The sequence below is a fragment of the Leptodactylus fuscus genome, chromosome 2, assembly GCF_031893055.1.
Source record: "Leptodactylus fuscus isolate aLepFus1 chromosome 2, aLepFus1.hap2, whole genome shotgun sequence".
Classification (NCBI taxonomy): Eukaryota; Metazoa; Chordata; class Amphibia; order Anura; family Leptodactylidae; genus Leptodactylus; species Leptodactylus fuscus.
In genome coordinates, this window is record NC_134266.1 from 172,432,406 (window position 1) to 172,447,989 (window position 15,584).

A 15,584-nucleotide genomic window follows, 5' to 3' on the forward strand; every position below is an offset into this window, starting at 1 on the left:
ATTCGATCGAACAGTCGAGTATTGAGCCGCTACTTGAATCGAATTTCGAACTTCGAACATTTCACTGTTCGCTCATCTCTATTCATGATGTAATGTTATCAAACAGTGAGCAGAAATACAATATTACTGGCTGGATTGTTTGTCTTGCACTGATCAGAGATAACAGCATTATTCATGTAGAAGTGTTAAGTGAAGCATTGTAAATATAACATCTATTTCACTAACCGCTGCTCTGCGTAGGAGGAATACATTGTTCTCATTCTGTTACAATGCAGGTAGTTGCTTTAGTAATCAAATAATAAGCTTAAGAAAAAGCATCTGAACAAAAAAGATGGAAAAATATTTCAGTAAAAGTACACTTAAATACGTCACCGCCGTCAATCAAATTGAAGCAAGATTGAAATGTCTCAAGAGTTCACTCTTCTAAGGAATTTAACTGAGAAATGAAATGACCTCGATTGTCTTCCAGTTCAATTCAGTTGTGCAAAATGTTTAAAGAAGAGGGAGATTCCATTACATTATGTTAAGATTTTTTTTCCTAACAGTTATAAGGTTGAATAAAACTTGCACTAGTACCCTTGAAGCACCATCCCATATGTTGATAGCCCAAATGACTATTTCCCAGTAGTTATCCAAACTAAAGGATGTGCTTGACATTGTATAGTATCCTGAATAGATGCACATATATGACAGTATATAGATTAGAAATCTGTGTGTAAATCTGTGAATGTGTAAAATAAAAAGGGTAACAAATCCACCCCCACACACCAGAAAAGTTGAACACATTCCTAGTGAAGACTTGTGGATCAATATCTGTTTTTTTTACCCATTAATGACAATAATCTTTATTTATAATAAACACTTTTACAACATTTTACAAATTATATGATTCATGCACAAGCACAATGCATTACATAGTAAACGATAGGTGTGAGGGCCTTGCGCACAAGAGCTTACACTCTTAAAGGGGTTGTTCCATCTCAAGGATCCTATCTATACTGCTAGCTTATGTGGATTTAAATCCTAAATACAATGCTTCAGAAAACTGCTTTGTTTGGCCGCTATCTGAGATTATTCACGTCATTGTTTTTACTGCGTTTCCAGACCTGGGGATGATCTTATCTCTCCGCCCAGAACAAGTGACCTAGCTCCCTGCTTTTAGGAGGGGAGGGGGAGCTGAGTGCTCAGGACCAGCTTGTATTTCTGAGCTGTTTATCTCCCGCTTCTGGTTATCAGGTCGGCTAATTGAATTTTGCAGATAAAAGTTGAGAAAGGGAGTCTATTACCGCTGTATGAAAAAGTAGAAAAATTGGAAGGGCACTCACCCACACAGAGGCTCATCTTCATAAAAGGCTTCTTTTATTAAGGTATCACATCTTAAAAACAATTCTTGTAGGGAGGGAAGAACAGCATCATATGGCAAGAAGGCAACAGCCGTTTCGCGCAGCTAGGTGCGCTTTCTCAAGCCTCAAAATGCAATCCTGCAAAAATGCAATGATTGCATTTTGAGGCTTGAGAAAGCGCACCTAGCTGCGCGAAACGGCTGTTGCCTTCTTGCCATATGATGCTGTTCTTCCCTCCCTACAAGAATTGTTTTTAAGATGTGATACCTTAATAAAAGAAGCCTTTTATGAAGATGAGCCTCTGTGTGGGTGAGTGCCCTTCCAATTTTTCTACTTTTTAATTTTTGCCATAGTGCTTTTTTTCTGGTTGTTGAGCACTCCCACGGCTCTTAATATATAAGGTTAGATTCCTCTTAGTCACCTCCAGCCTACTAGGAATCATATTTACAGACCCAGCAGTGCCATCCTATTTACTTCTTTTGCAGTCAACTATTACCGCTGTATGTAACAGACCTAAAACTGAGTTTGTTGCAAGCTGACTCTTGTTCCTGTAGCATGTTAGTTTGGTACTCTCATCACCTAACAAATCCAGCTCTGTTACATCAGCTTCATATTGTGCATCTTCCAGTGATACTGTGCTAATTTATTTACATCCCTCATTACTAAACTGCAAACATGTACTGCTATGAAGAAAGCTAGCAGAGCTGGCTTTGCCTGTGAGACAGCAAGTGAAACCCTGCCCACCAATTTACCGAGAAAACCAGGAAGTGAACAGAGCACACAGCCTGCATGGTGGTGAACAAGCGAGTTGGGAAAACCTCTTTAAATCTCATGTAGAAGAACAATAGCTAACAATAGCTAAACAGCTGCCCAACCCTGTAAAGTTGTTCAAACTCTTCATCTCATTTTTATTTCACATCACAACTGAAATAAAATTAAAATATTGGGGTTAAAAAAGTACGACGATACTTACTTCAGTTCGGTGGTTTCAGTTTATCCCCTTTCTTCTCCTTTAACTTTGTAGTTTCCTATGCCTTCCGTTCATGGGGTACTCCTACGATAGATAAGAAAGAATATAACATATATACAGTGTAATACACTTCAGTACATTAGCACAGAATATATGTCCATGCTACATCTATGCATTTCAGCTAAAGGACTGAATCACATGCAATAAAGATTAACGCTAGGTTGGAAACCTCTTGCACCTCAAATCTGCAGTTATTCAGTGTTCACAGGGGACCAATTTGGTTAGTGTACACACTTTATTATGTATTGTGTTGTATCACAAGTGGCGACTTGATAATTATGTGCGAGCAAGGAATTTATTTTGTTCCACTCCATAAAAACTTCCATATTGGCTTGGTGTTTATGGTAGTAGGATATGTTTATTTTCCTTTGAAAAGAGCTATAACTTAAATGTTGCCTTTTAAACGCTTTAGAAATGATCCTACGTAAAAGCATCCCAAAGAGCACAATAAACTATATCAATGCGTTCTTATGTGTTTTATGTCCTTACATATGGAGCAAAGCAATAGAATAGATTATCCTGGTGGGTGTCATTTTGAATCTTTGGAATACTTGCTATAATAGTGTAAAATCACAATAATCTCACAAAGAACAAGCCCATAATGTACACATAAGATACGAGAATATCTTAGTCTAGGAGCAAGGTGTATGTAAGTTTGTAATTAATAAATGTATATCAATTAACCCCTTGATGACCAACCTGCTTTGGGCCTTAATTACCAAACCATTTAGTTTTTTGCACTTTTCCATCATAGCATAGTAAGAGCCAGAACTTTTTATCTTTCCATCAATGTAACTGTACGAGGATAATGAAAACATAGCACATAAGAGTCAGCAAGCATCTAAAACACATAGATGACTCTACATTATTAGCCCAATCATATAAACCATGTCTTAACCAAATATTATGAAATACAAGCAAAAAAAAGGACTAGAAAGTCCAATAAGTCAAGACATTCAACATATAAATAATCTAAAAATATTTTTATTCATGAAAATATCTAAAAATGTACATATAAATATGAAAATATAACACATAGAACCTAACAATACATACTGTAAGAAACAGGGCAACCCAGGAAGGGAGCCTGTGGCACAAATCACCATATGAGACGACAAGTAGACAAAACAGCATAAATATCCTTCATATATTATAGCAACACAAGTGTGTAAAAAGAGAAGGAATATGGGGCAAAAAGACCGCTCCAATGTAGAGATAACTAGGTGAAATATCTACCCAAACGTATATGCACAATGATGTCAAAAGGCAAATGAAAAGAATGCTGCACAATGAATTGAATACTCAGTGGAAGACATCCTCAGCTTCAAGTCTGTCTCTAATATGTATCTAAACGTATTAACAACATATCTTACCCATGGTTAGGTGCGCACACAGGACCCCGCCATATGGGTATGTGCCACAGGCTCCCTTCCTGGGTTGCCCTGTTTCTTACAGTATGTATTGTTAGTTTCTATGTGTTATATTTTCATATTTATATGTACATTTTTAGATATTTTCATGAATAAAAATATTTTTAGATTATTTATATGTTGAATGTCTTGACTTATTGGACTTTCCAGTCCTTTTTTGTTTGTAACTGTACGAGGGCTTGTTTTTTTGTGGGATAAGTTGTAGTGTTTACTGGCATTAGTTTGAGGTACATATATCTTATTAAATAACTGTTCTTAAAGAGGACCTTTCATCAGATCGGGCACATGCAGTTTTATATACTGCTGGAAAGCTGACAGTGCGCTGAATTCAGCACACTATCGGCTTTCCCGATCTGTGCCCGATGTAAAGCGCTATTGGTCCCGGTACCGTAGGGCTTTACAGTCAGAAGGGCGTTTCTGACACTTAGCCAGGAACGTCCTTCTGCCCAGCAGCGCCTATCGCACTGTACAGTGTGAGCGGGGAGGAACTCCCCCCTCCCGCTCCTGATAATACTCGTCTGTGGACGAGCTGTGTGAGCAGAGGGAGGGGGCGTTCCTCCCCGCTCCACAGCACAGCGCGATAGGCGCCGCGAGGCAGAAGGACGTTCCTGGCTAACTGGCTAACTGTCAGTAACGCCCTTCTGACACTAAAACTGCATGTGCCCGATCTGATGAAAGGTCCTCTTTAACTCTTTCAGGAAAGTAACAGAAAAAAACAACAGTTCTACAATTGTTTTTTTTTATGCTATTAATGTTGCACCATTCTCCGTGTGGCTTAAACAACCTGATGAATTTATTCTCTGGGTTGATATGATTACATCAATATTTGAATAATTTTACTACTTTCGCAAAATAAAAATTGTTATTCTTACAATTTTTTTTTTTTTTGCATCACTGCTTTCCGAGACCTGTAACTTTATTATTTTTCTGTGAATTGAGGGCTTTTTTTTTCTGTGGAAAGACCTGACGTTTATATTGATGCCATTTAGGGGAACATAAATCCTTTTAATCACTTTTTATAATATTTTTCTGTGGCTGACAAAAACAGCAATTCACTGCTATTCTTTTCATAGATTGCTTTTCATACTGTTCACCGTGCGCGAACAATAATGTTAAGGTTGTATTGCTCAGATCATTATGGAAGAGGTAATTCCCAATATGCCTGTTATGTTTTATTTTTTTTTCTCAGAAATCATTTTGGCATGGAGGATTAATGTTTTATTATTTTTGCAATTTATTATACTGCATGCATGAAAGTGACATGGCACAGCCAAATAGTGATATATTAGAGGTAGGCCTTGAGGCCTTCATTAGGCGCCACGCTGCAATTTAAAGGCATCACCTTATCCAGCTCCATTTTTCTGCTGAAAATAAGCTGAGAACTGTATCTCTAGCAGTCCCATAGACAGGAATAGAACAGTAGTGTGCATGGATTCATTCTGCTCCATTCAATCGAGAGTATACAAAAACCCTGAATTCAGGATTTGCCTGTGTATAGGGGATTAACTTTGTTCATGGAAAAACTCAAAAAGATTAGATTACTTTTTCTAAGGAAAGAACTTGCAAATAAATAAATTAATAATATACAAATCATACTGAATCTTTTCCATATAGCTATAGATATCTGTCTGCTCCACTCCTCTTGCCCTGTAACACAGATTAGACTATATTTTCATGATGACTGGTTCCTTTTGACCATCACCATTAACGAACTGCACCAAAGATCTTGTGAAAGAATATATATTCTTGAAGCCATGTTTCACAATCTAGTAAAAAGCCTTTTCAGAATACAGGTGGAAATATGTTATAAGGGAATATTTAGGTATATATATATATATATATATATATATATATATATATTTTTTTTTTTTTTTTTAAATGTAGATTGTGAGCCCCACATAGAGCTCACAATGTACATTTTTCCCTATCAGTATGTCTTTTTGGAATATGGGATGGAAATCCATGCAAACACAGGGAGAACATACAAACTCCTTGCAGATGTTTTTTTTTTTTTGCCTTTGGCGGGATTTGAACCAAGGACTCCAGTGCTGCAGGGCTAACCACTGAGCCACCGTGTGGCCCCTTCTTTAGGTATATATTTTAAAGTGAACTTGTTACAGATTTCTGGGATAGGTACCCAAGTAGCCTTATCCAAAGGATATTCATTGCCTCAAAAAAAAAAAAAATATATATATATAAAAAATCCTCTAGACCTGGGCCCCACGTTTCAAAAACGCAGTGCTCTGGCCACGGCAGAAACAGTGCATCAAAAAACGCTGCGTTTTACATTATCAGCAAAGTGTATAGGATTTAGGCTAATCCCATCCACACATTGCAGAAAAAAAAACAAAACCTCATGCGTTTATGTAAGTCGCAACATGTCAATTATATCTACGGAAATGCTGGCGTTTTCCATATGGTTAAATAGGGACAGAAAGTCTGCAGAAGAAAACGCTGCAGACTTTCTTAACCTTATTCTTATCTACAGGTAGGGCTGGGCAAGTAATAAATTTAATTACATTCATTTACTATATCAGAGAAGCATAATTCTCAATCCACTGTCTGAAAGTGGGGAGTAAGATGCAGAACAGGATGTGTGGGTTCTTTGGCTCAAAAGAGAGCCTTGTGCCAACGATGTGCCACATCATCACACATTTATAACAGAAAACTGGCGTAGATGTGTTGATGAAATCCCCCTAGTAAATTTAGATAGACAGTCTTAAAATGCTCCAAATTTATCTTACTAAGGGATCTTCACATCTGCGCCCAGGTCTCCGTACTTCAGGTTTCCGTTTCCTGCATAAAACAGAGCAGGAGACGGAAACCTGCAGGAGTCTCTCACCCATTCATTTGAATGGGTGAGAAAGTTGTCCGGCTGTGAGCGGCGGTGAGCGTTTTATGCTCTCCGCCGCAAAACCAGGTTTTATAATCCGGACACAGAGTCGGACATGCAGTGCTCTGTGTCCGGATTAAAAAAAAACGGTTTCGCAGCGAAGAGCATAAAACGCTCACCGCCGCTCACGGCCGGATCCGGTCTGTGGTTTCCATCTTCTGGCATGCAGAAGACGGAAACCACAGAACGGACAGATGAACGCAGGTGTGAACCTAGCGTAAGTGATACTGTGTTCAATCTTGTGTATATTTAGATTGTCCAGAACAACTCTGAATTGGATTAATCTGCAGCGCATATGTTGTAACAGGAGTGACATCACTTGTACACAGAGTCTGGCCGCAGCAGTCACATGCCCCTCAGAGCTTCTGGTCAGGGGCCACACGGTGGCTCAGTGGTTAGCACTGCAGCCTTGCAGCGCTGGAGTCCTGGTGTTCAAATCCCACCAAGGGCATAAAACCATCTGCAAGGAGTTTGTATGTTCTCCCCATGTTTGCATGGATTTCCATCCCATATTCTAAAAAGACATACTGATAGGGAAAAATGTACATTGTGAGCTCTATGTGGGGCTCACAATCTACATTAAAAAAAAAAAAAAAAAAAAAAAGACACCAGTGGGAGATGCCCTGCGTGGGGTAGGTGAGTATTTGTATTATACCACCCTGGGTCTCCTTTTATTCTGGAAACACCCTTTAAAATCTTAATGTATGTTTGAAGGTGAAGAAATGTCAAACTATTGGTTCAGTATAAGAATAGAAGAGAATGCTGAGGTGATGCTATTTTAATGTCAGTTTTGTGGTGTCAATAATGGTGGTTTGCTTCAGTAGCAAGAAGACAGTTTCTTGTAGTTCAGATGCAGGAAACCTGGCACATTATGTATTAATAGGCTAGGAGGGCTTTGTTCCATGCACGGTACAGTAATAAAAGAAAGTTTAGCAATAGCTTTGTCACAGAACAACAGTAAAGAACATTTTTGAAGCATTTTAACAAATAAGTTCTGAGGAACACCATAAAACCTTAATCACATCAATGCTTCCCGAAATTGGCTGACTCACAACAGTTTTGACTTGAGGCCAAAGAACTAAATGGATCCCGGAATCACAGTCAGTAGAGGTTGTAGAAATTACACAATATGGTTAAGTACGTCATCTTAGATTTTTTAGTGATTCATTTATTTATGCAAGAACCATGTTCATGTTATCACCCTTGTGATCATAAAAACTTGTTGAGCAATTTATAACAAATTAGATTTCTTACTTGAAGAATGTAATGGGTAGAGATGTCAAAATGAAGTTCTGGATTAACTATCTCCCTACCAAGGAAATATCTTAAAAGTCCTTTCCGGGTGGCATTTCAGGAGCCACAGATGTATAAGCTAGGTCCTTGCTATCATCAGCTCTATCTTCAGCTATGTACAACCTATAACTGCAATTTCAGTGTCATATTAAAGCTATGATTTGCTGTTTTGCCTGTGATTCAACTGGAGATACAGCCATTTGAAGAGAGTGAGAGGCTTATACAGCACAAATTGGTGTGCATCCTGAGACATAGCTCAGGATGTTTCTTTCACTTGTTTATATTTTTGCATTTGTCACATGTTTCCTTTGGTTGTTATGTCTATTCTATAGTGGGACTTTATTTAGTATTTCGTAGGGTACGTTTTTTGTTGATTTATGAACCTCAGCCAGCACAGAGAAGGTGGTGAGGGGGATGGAGGAGATAGGGAAAAGCTGACAAGCTGTAACATTAGGAGAGATGCACGGATCCTCACGCTTACTCTCTGCATATCACATAATACATATGAGCTCATCTTATCACTCCTATGTGCCTAATTAGGCCCTTTATTGAAGACATAAGCCAAAAAAGATGGTGCTGCACATACCAGAAACACAGACATCAATTAAGTTGTTCTTATCTTGACTGTACCCAATGCGTTGAGTAACATATACTGACTGGTTCTGTAGCAATATCTTTTACTCCCCACAACAATAGATATTACTAGAGTGGAACTCTAATACGTTTCTGGCATAGATGAAACATTTTTGCCCAGTTTTCACATACACAAAAAAAAAAAAAAAAAATAGTATATTGTCACTGTCAGAAGGGCATAATATTCATCCAGCCATGTTACTGGCATAAAACTCGCACCTCCTGCAGTTCATAAGAACCACAGCTATGCCACTCTCATTTCAGTTCTGATGCAGGAGCTTCACGTTATGTCTATAAATTCAGGAGCTATAAAGCACTCATAATAAAAGCAGCCTTAGTCATCACATCACTTAGGTCTAGCAATTTACAAGTATCAATTATGATTTGTATGATCGTGTGTTGGACAATCCGTGTGTTTACAAGTTCACGGTCATGTGACAAACACACAGATGACAGTCACAGCACATTAATCAGAGCTCTGTCTTGTAACCCGCTATACAAATGTGTGTCCTGAGCTGTAACAAACAGGTAACATCCTGCTCTAATGGCTGCAAGCAGAGAAAACACTATTCGCAGATGTTTAATCCCTTAGATGCCATCATCAATAATGATGTTGGCATTCAAGTGGTCTCTTTGTGTGTGTCCCCCTCCCACCATCTGCACCCAAGCATTTAAATTGTTGGATGCAGATGCGTAGGGGACCTACCGAAGGCCCTCACGTCACAATCATAAGTAAACCTATAAGAGTTTGCCTTTCAGTGTGTAAGCTACTAGTACAGTATAATGAGAAAGATTTGCAATGTACTATAGTAGTAAACATGCTACCTAGTGTTCAAGTCCAAGTATGGGACTAAGTACAAATATAAAAAAGTATTACATAAAAATAGAAAATAAAAATGCAACATAGACTTTTCACAATATTTTTTTAATAAAAATAATAATGAAAAAATAGCCATATTTGGTATATATATATATATATATATATATATATATATATATGTTTTACCTATTTATTTGCATGTACTGCTTTCCATCAGTTGTGCACCAAACACTGTATTCCTGTATAGATGTGCTTGCCTTCAGATATTGTGTTATACCAGCCTGATGAAGGGACCTAGCAGTCCCGAAAGCTTGCAATCGGTCATCATTTTTTGTTAGCCATTAAAAAAGCTATCAACTACTGAGGACTGTCAATCTTTACATTTCATAATTATTTTTTGTGAATGAAATGATTTTATTGTGCAAATGTAGTAAAACATAAAAAACCTATATTTCTTCCAGCGGAATAAAGGTATCATTTTATTTTTTTTCCCATCACACCACCCAAAATTTAGAATACAAAATTTAGAATATAAAGATTTTTTTTTTTGCCATCCCAATAAGAAACAGCTGATAACAGCTTAGTGACATTTTTCAATTTTCGTTTTTGATCCTTGTTATTACAGTGGAGACCCTGTAGCTATGGCGTCGCTCTGCAGCAGAGCTGCCGTCATCTTTAAAAGTACTCTTATGGCGGATGTCAAGAATGGGTTATTATTATTGTTTATTTATATAGCACCATTAATTTGATGATACTTTACATTTGAGGGTTTACATATGGTACACAAAATATACAAAACAAATATAATACTAACATTGACCAACTGGCACAGTGATGTATAGGGCCCTGCCCGCAAAGGCTTACAATTAGAGATGATTTGAATACTAGATTCGAATAACTCGCTCCATAGGAATGCATGTTAGCTGCCGGCACCGCCGGCCAGCGTTTAACCCCTTGCTGTACGGCCGCTCCCATGCATTCCTATGGGAGCGAGGTATTCGAAACTAGAGTTTCGAATAGTATTCGCTCATCTCTACTTACAATCTATAAGGTTAAAGGGGTATTTCCATTTCAAGGATTCTATCTGTACCGCTACCTTATGTAAATTCAAGAATTTTCCTAAATACTGTTAGGAGCTCAGATGCAGGTACAGAGTCAGGTGTAGTCGGAATTGAGAGAAGCAGAACTAAACCTAGTGACGGCTAGCGGAAAAAATTTAACCAAACTGCAACACATCCAGTATGAGCCAAAGCCAATCTCAGAATGTTTGCACCAGAGCTCCTAGTGGTGGAGATGGACTTGGCAGGATTCCAGACTGGAATTGACAACCCAGAGGAATGTGTCGCAAATTGATTAACCGCAAGTAGAAGTCAGAGAGCAGAATCGCAAGCAACTCGCCAGAAACAGAGTAAATGACAGAACAGGGTCGACAGCAGAGATAACAGCGAAGTACAGGAGCGAGTGACAGAAGGAGAAGTAGAGAAACGTAGCCTGAGTCAAAATGCCAAAGGTAAGTTCAGCAGAGTCATAATCCAAAGAGAAGTCCAGGTATACAGTCCGATGGTCAGAGCCAGAGAAACATACACAGCAGCAGGAATAGGAGCCAAAACCAGTGTGAAACCAATAGCCAGCATAAAGGAGAAAAATGGAGGGAATTATAAAGACTCAGACCGGCCCATACATTAACCTCTTCAAGACCGACCCTAAAAGTACCTAGATGACCAGGCCTCATTTTTCAAATCTGACATGTGTCACTTTAGGTGGTAATAACTTTGAGATGCATTAACTTATCATGGTGATTCTGAGATTGTTTTTTCGCAACACCTTGTACTTTGTGTCAGTGGTACATTTTAGTCAATATGTTTTGTCTTTAATTATGAAAAAAATTGGAAATTTGGTGAAAAGTTTGAAAAAAATGCAATTTTCAAACTTTGAGATTGCATGCCTTTCATGTAGAATGTCATACTACCCAAATTACTTCATATATTTAATTTACCATATCTCTGCTTTATATTGGCATCAAACTTTAATTGCCCTTTCATTTTTTTCAGATGTTATAAGGCTTACAATTCAAGCAGTAATTTTCCAAGTTTTTAAGAATATTTTCAACACACATTTTTCAAGGGACCAGTTCAGTTCTGAAGGGGTCTTGAAAGGCCTCTCTAATAGAAACCCCCATAAATCACCCCATTCTAAAAACTTCACTCCTGGAAGAATTCAAAACTGCATTTAGGAAGTTTCTTAACCCTTTCAGCATTTCACGGCAATTAAAACAAAATGGAGGTCAAATTTACTATTTCAATTTTTTTTCACTAATATATTCATTTCGCCCTAGAACTTACACATTCACAACGTGTTAAAGGAGAAAACGCATTCTAAATTCTATTAAGCAATTTCCCCCAAGCATGAAACTGTCCCATGTGAGAAAGTTAAATGATGTATGGGCACACTGTAGGGTCCAGAACGGAAGGAGCGCTATTGGTATTTTGGAGGGCAGATTTTGCTGCAATCTGTTTCAGGCACCATGTCGCATTTGCAGAGCCCCTGAAGTGCCATAACAGTGGAACCCCCCTGAAAATGACCCCATTTTGAAAACTAGACCCCTCAAGGAATGTATCCAGGGGTATAGTGAGCACTTTGACCCTACAAGTGTTTCACAGATTTTTTTACCATTGAGACATGAAAATTTAAAAAAAGAATTTCTACTATTATGTCACTTTAGCCCCCAATTTTTCATCTTCAAAAGGGGTTAAAGGAGAAATTGCAACCCACATATTGCTACACACTTTCTATTGAATGCAACAATACCCCATGTGTTCTGGTATACTGATATACGGACACATGGCAGCGCCCAGAACGGAAAGAGCGCTAATTGGGTTTTGGAGGCCAGCTTTTGCTGCAATCATTATCAGGCATTATGTCCTATTTGCAGAGCCCTCTAGGTGTCGAAACAGTAGAAACCTCCAAATTGTGACCCCATTTTGGAAACTAGACCCCTTGAGGTATTTATTGAGGGTTATAGTGAGTATTTTGACCCCATAGGTTTTGAAAAAATTTGCGCCAAACAAAAGTTTTTCATATTTTTTTTACACAAAATTGTCATTTTAAAGGCAGCTTTTTCCCCCATAACACATGAAAATAAAGAAAAACACCCCAAAATAGATGACCCCATTTCTCCTGTGCTCAAAAATGTACACTTTGTGGCCTTAACCCTATGTACGGACGCACAGTAGGGTCCAAAAAGAAGGGAGCACCAACTGGATTTCAAGACACACTTTTTTGCTTCAAAATGTTTCAGGCCCATTGCACATTCAAACAAGATTTGAGTTACCAAAACAATTGAAAACCCCCATAAATGACCCCATTTTATAAACTAGACCCCTTAAGGTATTCATTGAGGGGTATAGTGATCATTTTGACCCTATAGCCATTTCACAAATTTTACTAACCTTGGGATGTGTAGGTTAAAAGTTACTAAAATGTCCCTTTATCTCCAAAGTTTTCATTTTCACAAGGGGTTAAAGGAGAAAAAGCCCTCCACAGTTTGTTACACAATTTCTCCTGAATACGGCAATACCCCATATGTGGTCATAGTTTGCTGTATGGGGACATGGCAGGGCTCATAATGGAAAAAGCGCTATTTGGCTTTCGGAGGGCAGATTTTGCTGGAATAGTTTTCTCGTGCCATGTCGCATTTGCTGAGCCCTAAAGTATCAGGACAATGGAAACACCTCAAAAGTGACCCCATTTTAAAAAAAACTACACCCATCAAGGAATGTATCAAGGGGTATTATTATTCTGAGCCTAAAAATGCTTCCCAAAAATTAATGCACAAAATGAAAATTAAAATTTTGAAAGAAATCAGCCATTTTGGTGCCCAATGAGTTGCACCCACTTTGTGTCATCAGAGACCTGCACTCCTAAAACTATTAAGGGGCCATCCCGGGTAGAAAGAAGTTATATATGTGGGTGTACACTGCTGCTTGGGCACACAGCAGGGCTCAGAAGGGAAGGAGCAGTGGGCTTTTTAGCTTTTGGTGTACAGATTTGGAGGGGTTTCCTGACACCATGTTGTTTTTGCAGAGCCCTGGAGGTGACAGTAATTTGGAATTACACAACAAGTGAACCCATTTTGTAGGGGAAATTTTAGAGTCTATACAAATGTAACATGGTGTCCAAAAACCAACAATCTAAATCAGCTGTCCAAAAGCACATATCGCTCCTTCCCTTCTGCGCCCTGCTGTGTACCCAAGCAACAGTTTATGCCCACATGTATGACACTGGTGTACCCAGGATAACGTACTTAATGCCATATGTGGGTAGAAATGGCTGTTTGGGCACAGCCGGGCACAGAGGGAAAGGAGCGCTATATTGGTTTTTGGATAGCAGATTCAGATGTTTGGTATCTGGTTGCCCATGTCAGGTTTGTAGAGCCTCTAAAGTACCAGTAAAGTGGAATCCCTTAGAGAATGACTCCGTTTTAAAAACTGCACCCCTCAAAGAACTTATTAGGGGGTGTATCGGGCAATAGTATCCTAAACGTGATTGCACAGCGGATGGTGAATAGTAGATATGTAAGCTGTGCAGACTACATTGGGAACACCAAATTACCAACTATATCCCCAGAAGCTACTATGTTTGAGGGGAGGGGGTCACTATGGGGGGCAGTTCTGGTTTATTTTCCCTCGTAATCTCTAAATCTGGTTTGTACCCCAGTATTCGCTCGCACAGCTTATACATTCCCTTCCTGCCGCAGCCAGTTGTGTTCTTATGATTTGGTGATTTTGGTTTTTTTTGTCTTCACATTGTACAAGCTATAATTTATTTTTTATTTTTCTGGTGATGTGACTGCATGAGGGCTTGATGTTTGCGGTATGAGATGTATTTTGTTATAACATTTTTGGGTGTTTTTAACATATTGACTAACTTTTATTAACTCTTTCTTGTTGAATTAAAAAAATCCCTATCAATTCTGGTATTGTGTTTTGCCCTTAAATTTCTTTTCTGCAAGGCGTATAGCATAAGTAACATGTGACCTTTATTCTGTGGGTCGGTACGATTACGGCGATACCTCATTTATATTCTTTTTTATGTGTTACTAGTTTTGCAGAACAAAAAATCCATTTGGGGACGTAAATCAATTACTTTTGCATCACCAACTTCTGAGAGGTATAACATTTTTAGTTTTCGGTTGACAGAATTGGTTTATGGCTTATTTTTTGCGGGACAACCTGTGCTTTGTATTGGTGCTGTTTTGGGGTACATGTGACTTTTTCATCACTTTTTATAGCATATTTTGTAAGGTGAGATGGCGAAAAAACATTACTTTTGCGAGTTTTTTCCCGGTATTCACTGTGTAGGTTAAATATTGTTTCAGTTTTATTGTACAGGTTGTGACGGACATGTTGATACCAAATATGTATTGTTTTTATTAATATTTTTTTTTTTTTTTTTTATATCATTAATTTTATATAAGAAAAGGGAATTTGGGGGGTTTTATAACTATATAAAAAATTTTTACACACTTTATTTTTTAACTTTTTATTTACATTTTTTTATTTGTCCTATAAGGACACTAGAACCAGCGATCAGAGGGGATCGCTGGCTCTATGCTATAGACTGCAATACAGTGTATTGCAGTCTATGGAGGAAGCCAGCCGATACAGACGTATCGGCTGGCTTCCTCAATAGTCGGCAGGATCAACCAGGTACTGGGGCTCTTAGCAGCCTGGGGTGACTGGTCAGACCTCAGGCTGCAGAAGGTAAGAGCACCCCCCAATCTCAATCTAACCTTTTCTAAGCCCCTTGGATACGGCGGTGATGTTTCACCGCCGGCATCTAAGGGGTTAAAACCTCTGAGACCAGCTCTGAGCGGAGTACATTGGGCACAGTGTTAGCTATAAGATATAACTAACACTTGCTTCCGATGCCGCCCGCAGGATCATCTAACCTGCGGGCGGCATCGCATGTCAGGGAAAGTTTGTTACTGCAAACTTTCCCTGACATGGCCACTACATGATCGGGACCTGAATCTATCAGGTCCTGCTCATGTCTCCGTGGACCCCAGCAGCTATTAGCGCTGGATCCACGGAGCTCCCGACCCTCGGGGAGACCCGATCCCCATTTTAAAAGGGGCCGTTAA

General features: G+C 38.7%; 1 protein-coding gene across 2 annotated transcripts in view; it reads right to left on the bottom strand.

Moving 5' to 3' along the window:
• Positions 1 to 15,584, bottom strand: part of ST6GAL2 (ST6 beta-galactoside alpha-2,6-sialyltransferase 2) — a 115,203-nt gene that overhangs the window by 63,072 nt on the left and 36,547 nt on the right. For both annotated transcript variants that reach the window (XM_075265131.1, XM_075265132.1), the window contains one exon: positions 2,317 to 2,397. The gene's annotated coding sequence lies outside the window, so the exon portion shown is untranslated. The remainder of the gene's footprint in view (positions 1 to 2,316; positions 2,398 to 15,584) is intronic.